The sequence below is a fragment of the Myotis myotis genome, unplaced genomic scaffold (assembly GCF_014108235.1).
Source record: "Myotis myotis isolate mMyoMyo1 unplaced genomic scaffold, mMyoMyo1.p scaffold_m19_p_18, whole genome shotgun sequence".
NCBI classification, from domain to species: domain Eukaryota; kingdom Metazoa; phylum Chordata; class Mammalia; order Chiroptera; family Vespertilionidae; genus Myotis; species Myotis myotis.
In genome coordinates, this window is record NW_023416322.1 from 37,248,820 (window position 1) to 37,262,039 (window position 13,220).

A 13,220-nucleotide genomic window follows, 5' to 3' on the forward strand; every position below is an offset into this window, starting at 1 on the left:
CAGGAGATCGGAGTAGACGGTTACGCCTGCTCTGCTCCTGGCGTCTGCTCCTGGAAGGAGGACCCTCCTTAAGCCTCAGGTGTGGGCAGCAAAATGGCCAATGGCAATAGAGGCAGCTCCGAGTGACAGAGGGGCACTGAGCCCGGAACCCAGACGTGGGGGCCGCCTAGGGGCCTGTGAGCTGTAAGGAATTGGGTCAGTCTCTCAGCTCTGTGGTCTTCAGTTACCTTTCCTGTGAAACCCAGTGGCTAACCCGGAGGGTCTCCAAGTTCCCCGTGGCCTTGACCCTCTCTGGGTGTGAATATCGGTGAATGGCACTTAGACACCCCTCTCTCCTCCAATCTGCCTCCTATCACCATTCACTGTTAATGTAGGGCCTCAATAGTAGGAAAGCGTGTCTTTGAGTTCATTACCAGGGCAGCTTACGGAGTTTTCTTGAGTCCAAGGGATCTGTGAGGCAGGGTTCTGACCGAGATTTGGGGTGAAGAGCCAGACATGCAATATGGCGCACAGGCAGAGAGGGTGGTCCGGGGGAGTGAGGCGGGAGAAGCAAACACAGCTGGGTTTGATGGAATGGGTGAAATAATAAGATTCGGGGAGAACCTACCTCCCACGCTGATCTAAGCCGAAGTCTGTAGTATGTTCGTAGTATGTTCCTCATTCCCATGTAGAGACCAAAAGAGGAAGGAGCCATGAGAAAACACAATAACCCAACTTCATGAGGAGGGTGAAAATAGGAAAAGCACCAGCATTTCCCCCGCCGCAAGGTCCGGGCCCAGAAGACAGGCCAATGGACTAACAATGGGAATGGCCCCTGCCCTGGATGGTGTGCTCAGGGGAGAGTTTGGGCCCTGCACACTGAAGGGTCATGGGTTCAATTCTTGGTCAAAGGCGTGTGCCTGGGTTGCAGATTTTATCCCCGCCTGGCTCAGGACATGTGCGGGAGGGCAACCAATTGATGTGTCCCTCTCACATCAATGTTTCTCTCTCTCTCCCTCTCTCTCTCTCTCTCTCTCTCTCTCTCTCTCTCGCTCTCTCTCTCTCTCTCTCTCCCTTCCCCCCACCTTCCTTCCACTGTCTCTAAAAATCAATGGAAAAAACATCCTCGGGAGAGAATTAACAACCAAAAAAGGGAATGGCCCCTGAAAGGAACTGTGTAATGTTACACACCTGTGACCTGTCCTTGGGTGATTCATGTAAAACAGTGGTTCTCAACCTTCTGGCCCTTTAAATATAGTTTCTCATGTTATGGCCCAACAATAAAATTATTTTCATTGCTACTTCATAACTGTAATGTTGCTACTGTTATGAATCGTCATGTAAATATCTGAAATGAAGGATGGTCTTAGGCGACCCCTGTGGGAAGGTCGATCAACCACCAAAGAGGTCGTGATCCACAGGTTGAGAACCACTGATGTAAAGGCTCCCCACAGCTCCCCACAACTGATTCCCAGTCTGTCTTGGATCCCTGTGTCTCCCAGACCCTGTCCCTCTCTTCACGGTCCCACCCTCACACACTCACCCAGCAGAGGTCAGCTTGCCCTTGAACCCACTGTATGCACAGGTGGACATGTCTGGGTAGTATGAAAATTCATGCAGACAGAGAAGAAAAAATGTGAGCGTACAGTGTTTAATAGTGAAATCTCCCCACATTTTGCTCCTGGATGTTAGGAATAAGAATCAAAGCCACAGTAGAACCCATTCTAGACATTCAACCTCTGTATGAACCATGAAGGAGGGAACCCATGAGCTAATTAATTAAATTCAGACGGGAATTAAAAACTCATCTGTTTATGGGGATTGGTTCGGTCCCGTGGCGGGGCAGGTACCCTGTTCTCTCACAGCAGGTTTTACTGTTTTTACCCTGGGACATCTCGGTACATTCACTTCTCTGTGAATATATCAAGTAATGCCTCTGAGACAGGTGTACCTGCTACCCAGAGCCTCCGGAAGAAGAGGGACGCTTGGAAAAGTACTGTCTCAAAGCCGTTTCCTCGTATTGCCCCCAGCCAGGCCGAAACGCTGAGAAACAAACATCCTTAATCACCCTGTGGAGTTTCGTCGGCTCATTTCCCCACAGCTGTGAGGTCAAGCGAGGCGCCGAGTTCTGCCTGAGTAACGGATTCCAATTGCAGGGCCTCGACCAGGGAAAGCTCCGCTTCAACGCACACGTTCTTGTTGAGTTTTCTCTGACACGCACCAATGAGAGGCAATATTCTGTTTTGTCTCGCTTTCTCTCCCAGTAACCAAGACAGAAAGCTATCAGTGTGTGTGTGTAAATGACTCCCATATAAAATGATGACAATGTACTGCTGAGTAGGGTTCTTTCAATAAGTCAAGAAATGCAAAAATCCAAGTTCTAACTATATTAACCTCTCCTTTTGCAGAAACACGTCCCACCCTGAGCCTCCCCTCTCCAGGTCCCTGCATTTCATCTCCTGGGTGTGTGGGGAAGACTGGCTGAGACCCGAGAGTCCTGAAGCATTGCGGAAATGGTGGTGCCCTCTTGACGGTGCAGAGTTTCGGTCAGGAGGGCAGAGACCAAGGTCAATGCTGACTCTCCCTGTAGCTTATACACACCAGATGGGAGGGATTGGACACAGATGTCCCAAATGGAAGAAGGTGCTCTTTTCCAGATCATTCCACAGGAGCCTCTGGCCATCCTAAACTGGTCTCTAGGCAGAGGGAGAGCATGCTTGGAGCAGCTAACAACAGTGAACTCTGAAACATCCTTAGGGAGAGAGCAAAGGGGGTCAACTCTGTTTCTAGAAGGATAATGCTCTTGGAGTGAGTCTCAAGAGTCCTGCTCAAGTTTGCTAACTGCCTTTTAAGGGGCAGGTCCATTTGACTGGAGGGTTTTTCCTTCTGTAAGAAGGAGAGCCCATGTGGGCCAGCGTTAAGTTGTTTGGGACCATTGGCAATGCGGGCTGTCTGCCACCAGCTGCGTTCTCTCTCTGCCTTTCTCCATGGAGCATTCCTCCTTGTCTCTAAATAAGTGATGAGCAAATATTTAACCAAATAGGTTTGGAGGACAGCCGAGTCCTTAGTCTGGTTGACCCTGGTCATGCCTCGAGGCAGGGGTTTTCTAGCTCTATCTCCCCTCCCCACCTCGCACTCAGCACCCTCCTTCACCATGGAGACTGTGGTTCTGGGTGTTTGGTTGCTCACATACGTCCTTTCTTCTCAGTCTGGTAACCTTGACCCAGTCACTCTACGACATGACACATTTAAGAACTCCCCAAGATGCCACAGCATGGCGCCCAGGCCCTGTGCTCAAATCTTTGGCTCTAAGGGCCCCTTCCCCCGCCCCCTCCTGGGTCCGGCCACCAAAATACTCTGTGTTGATCCCCAAACACCATATTCTCAACCGAAAGGATTATGCCATTTCTCAAGGTGCCTCACTAAAAACTACAGGCGTGTTGAGTTGGCGGGAGAATGTGGTTGAATGTTTTAGATCTGACATTTTCTTGAAAAACCAACACTGGGAACTGTTTGCATCTCTTCCCGGCGTCTTATGGAACCGCAGACACACATGTGAGTTGGGGGTGGGTTTGTTTTGAACCCGGCAGCCAGTACTCATTAGGGGGGAGCGCTCCAAGCAAACTGGATTGGGACCCAGGGGGCGTTGTCCAGCACAGGTGCTCATGCACTGAGTCCAGTTTGGGTTGGCAGAGCGAGGCTCCGTAGGGAGGTTTCCATCTCCCAGACGCACGGAGAATGCACAGCAGGGGGAGAGGAGGGTTTGCTGTTGACCAAAGGCGTCTCAAGTCAAGCCTCTCCCCCCCCACCCCCACCCCGCCTCCCTGTCCCAGCCACTGACTCAGCCCAGACCCTTGTCATCCCTCATCTTGAACCCTGCAGTCGCTTCTCAACTAGGTCCTGCTTCCAGCCGGTCCCCAACCTGGTCCCACCTCCACATCCCAGAGCTACGTCCTGAACAACAGCTCTATGGTGTCACTTTCCTGTTTACAATCCTCTGTCAATTTCCACTTCCCAAAAGATCAAATTAAAACTCTGTACCATGGCCCGGGAGACTCGTTTCTCTCAGGTACTAATTTGGCCCTACAGTCCCACTTCGCGCTGTTCCCCCCCTAATACCCCCAGCTCTAGCCGCACCGAACTGCTCGGCATTCCCCACGCTGCCTTTTCACAGCTCTGTGTCTCCGTATGAGCTGCTCCCGCTTCCCTCCCTTCTTCTCCTAGAAAACGCCTCCTCATCCTTTAAGGCCCAGCTTAGAAATGGTCTCCTCCATTAAGCCTTTCCTGGGTTTCCCAGTCAAAATTAGATGCTCCCTGCTTTGGGATCTCATAGTCTTCTCTCTATTAAATCATTTTTAATTTGTTCGCATTTCTTCCTCACCCCACCTGACTCTTTAGGGCGGTAGCTATATGTTATTCAAGTATGTGGTCTCAAAGTCAGGCAGTACCGTTTACTGAATGACTGTCCCCATCACAGGGGCTAAATTGTGTAACAACACCGGGAGTTGACCATGCATACCGACGCTGAAATTAGGACTACCCCCTATGAATGGAGTTAGCACAGATAGAGCAGTAATGGGTGATGGCCATCATTCATAAAAATAATATAACCCCCAAAACTGTGTTTGACAACTACCCACAACATGGTTATGGTGACTCAGATATAACCTCAGAGGGACTCGCCTGGATTATGATTTTTATATAATGTTTATTTGTTGGTTTTTTTCTTCTAATAAAATCAACATATGCTCTTAGGATAATTTTCAATATTTGTACAAAAAGAGGAAAATCAAATTACTTGTAATCCAATTACCCATAGAAAATTACCTTAATATTTAGGTGTATCTTCTTTCATATCCACAAGAATTTGTACATACTATATTTAAAGCATGCTTTTTCACTTAACAATATATTGTATTTTTATGCAATTAAATTTTATTCTAAACCATGACTATGTATATGATCCCATTATATAATAGTGAATGTATCTACTTCTATTGGGCATCGAGGTTGCTTGCAAGTTTTCGGTGTTACTGGTGGTGCCACCCCGTAGCTACTGACACTCTGTGCGAAAAGGTCCTCCAGAAAGTTTGTGCTAATTTCCCAACAACAAACCAAGAATACAAATGTCCGTTTCTCTAAAACTCTTGCTAACTATTGGCATTTGGATTTGGATTTTAACTAAAAATGGGCAAAGCTAATCAACTATATTGCATTTTTTATGTAAAAAAAAATAATGTATTTCCAGCCTGTGGGTGGGGTTAAGGCACCAGTAAAGGGTGTCACAGAGCAGAGCTGGTGGGTGATGCGTCTTTGGACATGAGTATCTGTTCATACCGCAGTGCCTTCTTCTGATGGAGGTAGACGCCTCCAGCTCATGATGCTTGATGGCCCTGACTCTCAGGATCATCCAATCACCTCCCTTGCTCTGGGTCCCTGCTCACCTGGCCACATTCAGCCCGCGGGGTTAACATGATCCTTGACTAACAAGAACTTACAGCTTAATTATAGTTCTCACCGTCAATTGTCACTCTGATCCATGGTCGGTCACCTGTGAGAATTGTGCTAAATGTGAGGCCATCTCAGGAAATGTATCACCTACGGTAAAAAGTTTCTAAGACCCCAAATAGAGGTCAGCCCCCAGACTGGTTCCCACACTTGATGTTCAACACTATCATCTGACTAAGCATTTATTTAAAATACTAGAGGCCCAGTGCACAGATTCGTGCACTCGGCGGGTCCCTCAGCCTGGCCTGCGCCCTCTCATAGTCCAGGACCCCTCAGGGGATGTCCACCTGCCAGCTTAGGCCCACTCCCTGGGGAATCAGGCCTAGGCTGGCAGTCAGACATCCCTCTGGCAGCCCAGGAGCCCTTGGGGGATGTCCGACTGTGGCTTAGGCCCGCTCCCCTGTGGCCGCCTCTGCTGAAGGTGCGGCACTGGGACCAGGCCATGCCTCTGCAGAAGGGGGTGGGACGCCAGGACCACCATGGCTGGCCTGGTGATGCAGGCTCACTGGGCCCACCCCCCACCCACTGGTCATTCAGGCAGGTCATTCCGGTAGGTCATTCCCCCATCTGGTCTAATTAGCATATTAGCTCTTTATTATATAGGATGAGTTTCCAAGACTCATCTTTGGAGACTTTGGTTGGGGAAGGCTAGGATAGGCCCTAGGAATCTTTGTTTCCTTTTTTTAAAATATATGTTTATTTCAAAGAGGAAGGGAGAGAAAGAGAGAGATAGAAACATCAATGATGAGAGAGAATCATTGATCAGCTGCCTCCTGTACGTCCCGTGCTGGGGATTGAGCCCGCAACCTGGGCATGTTCCCTTGGCCAGAATCGAACCCAGGACCCTTCAGTCCATAGGCCAACGCTCTATCCACAGCCGATTCTGATGTAAGCCAAGGGTGGAGAACATGGGCCTAGGCCAGTGATGGCGAACCTATGACACGCGTGTCAGAGGTGACACACAAACTCATTTTTTTGGTTGATTTTTTCTTTGTTAAATGGCATTTAAATATATCAAATAAATATCAAAAATATAAGTCTTTGTTTTACTATGGTTGCAAATATCAAAAAAATTCTATATGTGACACGGCACCAGAGTTAAGTTAGGGTTTTTCAAAATGCTGACACGCCGAGCTCAAAGGTTCACCATCACTGGCCTAGGCTGTGAAGCTCATGGGGGACATGCACCAAATTCAAGGGAGAAGCCATGCCTGCAGGAGCTTCACTGTGCTGCCCCTGGCTGCCAACCCCCATGGCGTCCCTCCCACGGACCCACATCAGTGGCTCTCAGAAGGCTGCCTCTTGTCAGACTCCTGGCTCCCTCCTTTCTCCTTACATGAGCCCCAGGAAGTCTGGGACGACCTGGGGATTGCCGCAGAGTCTGAGGACGGCAAAAGGTGGGGGACCTGCCCTGAGCTGCAGAGCGATTGACTTCTGCAAGTGAGCAGAGAAAGTCACGCAAATGTCTGCTCCCGGCAGGCGGAGAGGAGCCGATGGGGGAGCTCTGGCGGCGACTGGCAGCAGCTGTAAACATAGCAAACTCAGATAATTTTGAGTTCGTTTTTCTGTTTCAAAAAGAAAAAAAGCTAGGACTTTTTTCTCTCTTTCTGGACAGAGCATTCGCTGGCTTCCTCCACAACAGGCCTCCAAACAGAACGGCTGCGTGAGAGGTGGGAGCAGGGGAGGAGAGCCCACGCCCAAATTAGAACCCAGTCCTGGAGGCACCAGAACCCTCGGCTTCTCACGGAGTCTGCTGGCCAAGCCCGGCTCCGCCAGCGCTGCTCTCTTGCTCAGCTGGCAGCGGCTGCCACCGAGAACCCAACAGGATCTCACGCTTGCCAGTTCTGGGTGCCTGGGCCACGATTCCAGCTGGTTTGGCACAAGTGTTGCTGTCTTTCCCAGCCCCCATAGCTGTCCTCACTACACCTCTTTTTGGGGTGTTTGTTTTTATTTTTTACTTTTTTAAAATACATTTTTATTGATTTCAGAGAGGAAGGGAGAGGGAGAGATAGAAGCATTAGTAATGAGGAAGAATCATTGATCGGCTGCCTCCTGCACGCCCCACACTGGGGATGGAGCCTGCAATCCGGGCACGTGCCCTGACCGGGAATCAAACCGTGACCTCCTGGTTCCTAGGTTGATGCTCAACCACTGAGCCACACCGGCCGGGCCTCCCTACACCTCTTTGATTTCTCGTTCACCTCTCTCCTCTGTCTGTCATATTTTAGGAGGCTGTAAGCCCTGACGGCAGGGGAAGGGAAGGCTGGGCCAGCATTGCTTTTATTCCCCAGATGAGGCTTATGTGAGAAACGCAGGGCCGACCCGCTGGAATGGGCCATTTGTGGGGAACAGCCCTGGGCCTGCAGGGACAGATCAGGGGAGCCGGGCGCGCTCAGGTCCTGTGTCTGCGCTCAGTGATTTGCACCTGGTTCGCTGATGAATGTGCGCATCTCCTTGCTCGAGACGGGCCCTCAGTGTCCAACCATTTTTCTTGTTCTTCTGATGGGAAACCTCGCAGCAGCCAGTACCCTTTGAGGGACGGTGACCTCAGATGGGATGTAACCTCCTCTCCATCCGTTCCTGCGCCCGTAGGTGGCTCTCGATCCAAGTGGGACTGGGAGCGGGTGAAAGTGTGTAGCTCAGCAAATCCAGGCGACTCCGCACTCAGACAGGGATGCCGCCTCGGAAGTTAATCCAGGCCAGCGAAGGTCTGAGTCATGGGCAGAGTGCTGCGTGTGCACTTAGCACTGATTGACTCAAATTGAATTAAACTGACCCGGGGCCAAGTGTTGACGCACAGCTGCCTCTGTCCACGGCCAGTTCATCCACCCGCGTGGGAGGGGGGGCTGAGCACCAGTGTCTTACTCCCAGCAGCCATGGCTGCTCGGGGCTGTCAGGTGAGACCCACAGCAGGCCTGGCGCGAGGTACTCTGTGCGTCTCATTTCACGTCATCCTCACGACCACCCTGTAAACGGGTTGTTAGCCAGTCATAACCGACGAGGAGCTTGGAGGCTGGGGTGGATTTAGGAACCCAGAGAGCGAGGACCCGAACCCTTGTCCTGAGCTTCCTCTTCTCCCAGCGCTCCTCCGACTTCCACCTGCACGAACCCTGGGCAGGTTGCAGACCACAGAGGCTTGGAACGGGAGGACACCTAGGGAAATAACCCGCGAACAGGCCAACAGCAAGGAAAGATGCGCTCACTGAGAGAAGCACATGGCATCTTATTCTACCATTTTAGGCGAAGTCATGGCTATGAAATGTCATCAATGTTTTGTTTTAAGCCATTGATGTTGTTTAGTAACATTAGAGTAGGTCATGGGAATTACCAAGCAAGGTCTTGGATGCTTTGTTTGTGGTTTCAGTATTTTTTTTAAAAGGCTTTATAAAAGAAGAAGACTATTCTACGTTGCCGAGTTAATTTGGAAGGTTAAAAAATAATTTAAAATAAATGTATCCTAATTTACCATTATGATTATGGTAAAATCATTTCCGAGCACGTACTCCCAGGGCCTATGTGAGGAGGGATTAGCAGTGATGGGCTTGGGAGCATTTAGAACTTAGCCATAAGGAAGGGTGCTTGACAGAACCCATGTAGATATGTCCATCAGCCCAGATGCTATGCCACTCTAGACAAAATAATGAAACGGGTTGGATTACACAGACGTCCCTAGAGCAGGAATGTCACAAACACATACGCGAGGAAAACAAGTGTGGGCTCTGGCAGAGGGGCCCGAGCAGGTGTGGAAACTGAGGACCGTCAGAGGGAAGCCCTTTGTCTCTAAAACCGGTGGCTTAACCCTGGCCGGCGTGGCTCAGCGGTTGAGCATCGACCTACGAACCAGGAGGTCACTGTTTGATTTCCGGTCAGGACACTTGCCCGGGTTGTGGGCCCGATCCCCAGTGTGGGGTGTGCAGGAGGCAGCCGATCCATAATTCTCTCTCATCATTGATGTTTCTGTATCTCTCTCCCTCTCCCTTCCTCTCTGAAATCAATAAAAATATATTTTAAAAAATAAAATAAAACCGGTGGCTTGGCCTGCCCTGTGGGACGTCTGGGGGCTGAGCCGATGCTCTCCTCTGCAGTCCCTTTCGAAGAGCAGACACTCATCATGTCATTCGGAAAGGTTTACGCCAGAAATAGAACATTCGAGAGAGACTTGGCCAACGGGAGCCATGCATAAAAATGATTTAAGAGTGCCAGGAAAGAATATACGGTTATTAATAATCATCTTTTTATGAGTATATATATTTAAATGTATTATGTATAGGTATGCTCAACTATTATATGTATGTACATTTATGGAGAGAGAGAGAGACAGAGAGGTGTCAGCCAGCATTAGGTGAGGTGTTTTGATGCTTTCAGTATATTATCTCGAATGTTTTACACTTTAAACAGCTAGCTTAAGAATTTGGTTAAACCCCCTTTTTCCAAAGGTGGCGCTAATGTTCATGTCAATGTCTCCATTCATTGGAGAAAACCCCAACCTGTCTCAAAAAGCAAGTACAGTATTCACAGAAGCCCTTATCACAGCTTTTCAGTGGAAAGCAAAAAGTAAACGCTAAAAATGTAGTACTAGTACTTTTTGCTGGTTGCCCAATTTTCAGGAGATGTAACAAAAAATATATTTTAAGCAACCACTAATTTAACTATAGTTTTGATTTTATTTTTGTAACAATATCCCTCTTCTCACATTCTGTTTTATGCTGATTTGTTATGCTAAGTACTTGGCAGATGCGTGATGGACATATTGGTTGGTCCTCACGTAGCCAAAATTATTTCTGACATCTTTTATTCCTGGCAGAACCCTCCAAGAGTCTGTGTTTTTGGCGCTGGAGGCAACCTTCAGGAAAATCAATCACACAAATATAGCAATTCACAATGGTCCAACATATTCATTGTGGATGTTGCTATTCTTAGCATTCACCACATTAATACTTTTAAGCTTAGATGGACAAATTTTTGTAAGAACTAGAAAATGTTTTAAATATATTTTTATTGATTTCAGAGAGGAGGGGAGAGGGAGAGAGAGAGAGCAATACCAATGATGAGAGAGTATCATTGATCGGCTGCCTGATGCAGGCTCCCTGCTGGGGGCTGAGCCCACAACCCGGGGATCGAACCGTGACCTCCTGGTTCACAGGCCGACACTCAGCCTCTGAGCCATGCCAGCTGGGCAAGAACTGGAAATTTTTAATCAGGACTTTTCTAATCTTCGGAGCACCTCCTTAAACACCATGCAGAAATTTGATGGCAACAATCCTCAGCAATGAGGATTATCATAATATTAACTGTCGTTCCATTCCTTTAGTTTGATGCAGTTGTGAAGCGGGGGGAGGGGAATGACCAAAGTCAGACCACAGAAAGAAAAGTAATTACTACGTGGTAATATTATTTCATAAGCCAGATAAGGACAGACTAAAAGACACATTTCTCTCCTGCCAGAGACAACTTCTTTGGCCTGCTCACATCCTAATCTAAGTTCTGTGCTTAGCTGTGTATGAGGTTCCCATTAAGAGCCAGCAATGTCACATACGCCAGCTGACAATGTAGCTGAAGACAAAATTGGCCCCATAATGTGTTTTTTGTGCGACTGGTCTCCGGCTGATAAGGTGCAGCCGCCAGCAGGAGTCACTGGTCACGCATCACCGTCCTGCGTGCTTTTCCTGTCTCCCAAGCAGCAGCGTCGGCTGATGTTTTCTCAGCCGGTGTCACGGGGGCCAGAACCCTCCGGGTAAGGCGTCCTCAGTGGGGGGTGCCCCGGGGACAGGATTGCAAATCAGTTAGACATATTTCACAGTCGCAATTAAGTTACCTGATTTCCCACATGCCTCTGTCTGTGAAGAATGATGCATTTATCTTCCTGGTGATTTGGCAGAAATTGGGCCAACTGGAGTCGAAGGCTGTTTTCTGGCTCTAAAGAATTCATCTGTCTTAGCGACTGAAAGCGCGTTCTCTTCGAGCCCCGGGCAGAAGGGCCTGCTCTTTCCTGCTCTCTGTTACCCAGGAGTGGTGTGGGTTTTGTCGCATTTGGGCAAACTCCTTACTGTGGGGGAGGTGTGTCTAAATTAGTAATTATCTTTCCATCGCTGCTGGGAGGCCTCGGGGAAGGCTGGGTGGGTGGGGGGGATAAAGCTGTGGGAAAACATGATTAAAAATATATATCAATCTGTCTTTGTATTATTGTCATATTGAAATGTTCAGCTTGAAATCCATTACTTCATTCCCCTGAGGGATATCTTTGGGTGGCAATAGAAGCATTCATCTTGCACTTCACACTCTGTCTCTGAGATTTTATAGGCCTGGGACCTCATGCAAATGGTAAATATGCGAAAACGGGGGGGGGGGGGGGGGGGACTTACGTAAGTGGTTGCAGGCTATGACCAAGACTGCATTTGGGCAGCAAAAAATGATGTTAAAATTTACCAGGGAGCTGGCTCCTTTGGTCAACACAGGAAGCAAACATTCTATGAACATCTCTGGAGACCTGCTGAGGAGAAAGGCTAGGTACGGAGGTGGATCGGAATGCAGGCATGCCCCTGCTCCTGCCACCTAATGGGAAGGTTATAAACCCAATGTATTTTGGAGTTCCCTAAACATGTTCCTTGAATGAACCAAGAGATCATTTACCAGGTGAATTGAGAAAACCTGATAAACAGACAAACAAAACAGACTCATAGACACGGTGAACAGAGTGACTGACAGAGTGGGGTGGCTCGGGGCTGGGCATAAAGGCGAAAGGATTGAGAAGTACAGATTGAGTGTGACAGCACAGGGAATATAGTCAGTACTATTATAACAACCGTGGGCAGTGCCAGGTTGGGGCTGGAAGTATCAGGGGATCACTGTGTAAAGTATGTGACTGTCTAACAGCTAGGCGGCCCGCCTGAAACTAGTCCTATATAATGAAAGCAAATTGTCCCCTGGACCGGAGTTCTTCTGGGAATTCGACCAGGGGGCGGGCTGGCCAGGGGGAGGGAGGGAGTACCCAGCTGGCAGCCAGCGGCCGCTAGGGACCCTACCAGTGCACGAATTTCAAATTTCGTGCACTGGGCCCCTAGTATAAAATAATTAGCAATGTCACCTGTAATTGAAAGTAAGTAAATAAATAAAAGAAAACCTGGCCACCTCTTCTTGGTCTTGCCATTGGTGTTCTGTTATCATGTTTATTTTCTTAGAAAAATGAACTCAGAAGAAACGTATTTTCTTAATTGGCCTGGTACAATGTATTTTATGTGGCATAGCGTTAAGATTTGTTTTTACCTCCAAAGTCGACCTGAATTCAGTAACACCGATGACAGAGGAGGCTGCCGTGTTCTCATCATCCCCAGCTTTGCCTCTGGCTCAGGAGCGCAGCATTGCAACAAGCAAGAGCTGCTTGCTTATTCGTTTCTCAGTATCCGGGGTGGATAATGCAGCCGGACCACGCACGGAGCGCTGAAGAACTCCGATGCACTTAAAACACTCTCAGATTACACGTTGGAATACAAGCATCTGGAATTTTCTCTTTGATTGGCACCTTTGATTCCATTCTGCATGCCGAGGTGGGCCCAGGGCCCTTGCACTCAGAATGAGGAGTAATTGAGTTTCAGCCCATTTGTCTAAAAATCATCCTTCCTGTGGGTGTCAGGAGTACTTAGCAATGCATTTATCTCCCAAAGCGATGCACCCAGTGTTTTCTGGGCGAAGGGGGCACTTACATCCATTAATAATATATATTACCACAGCACATT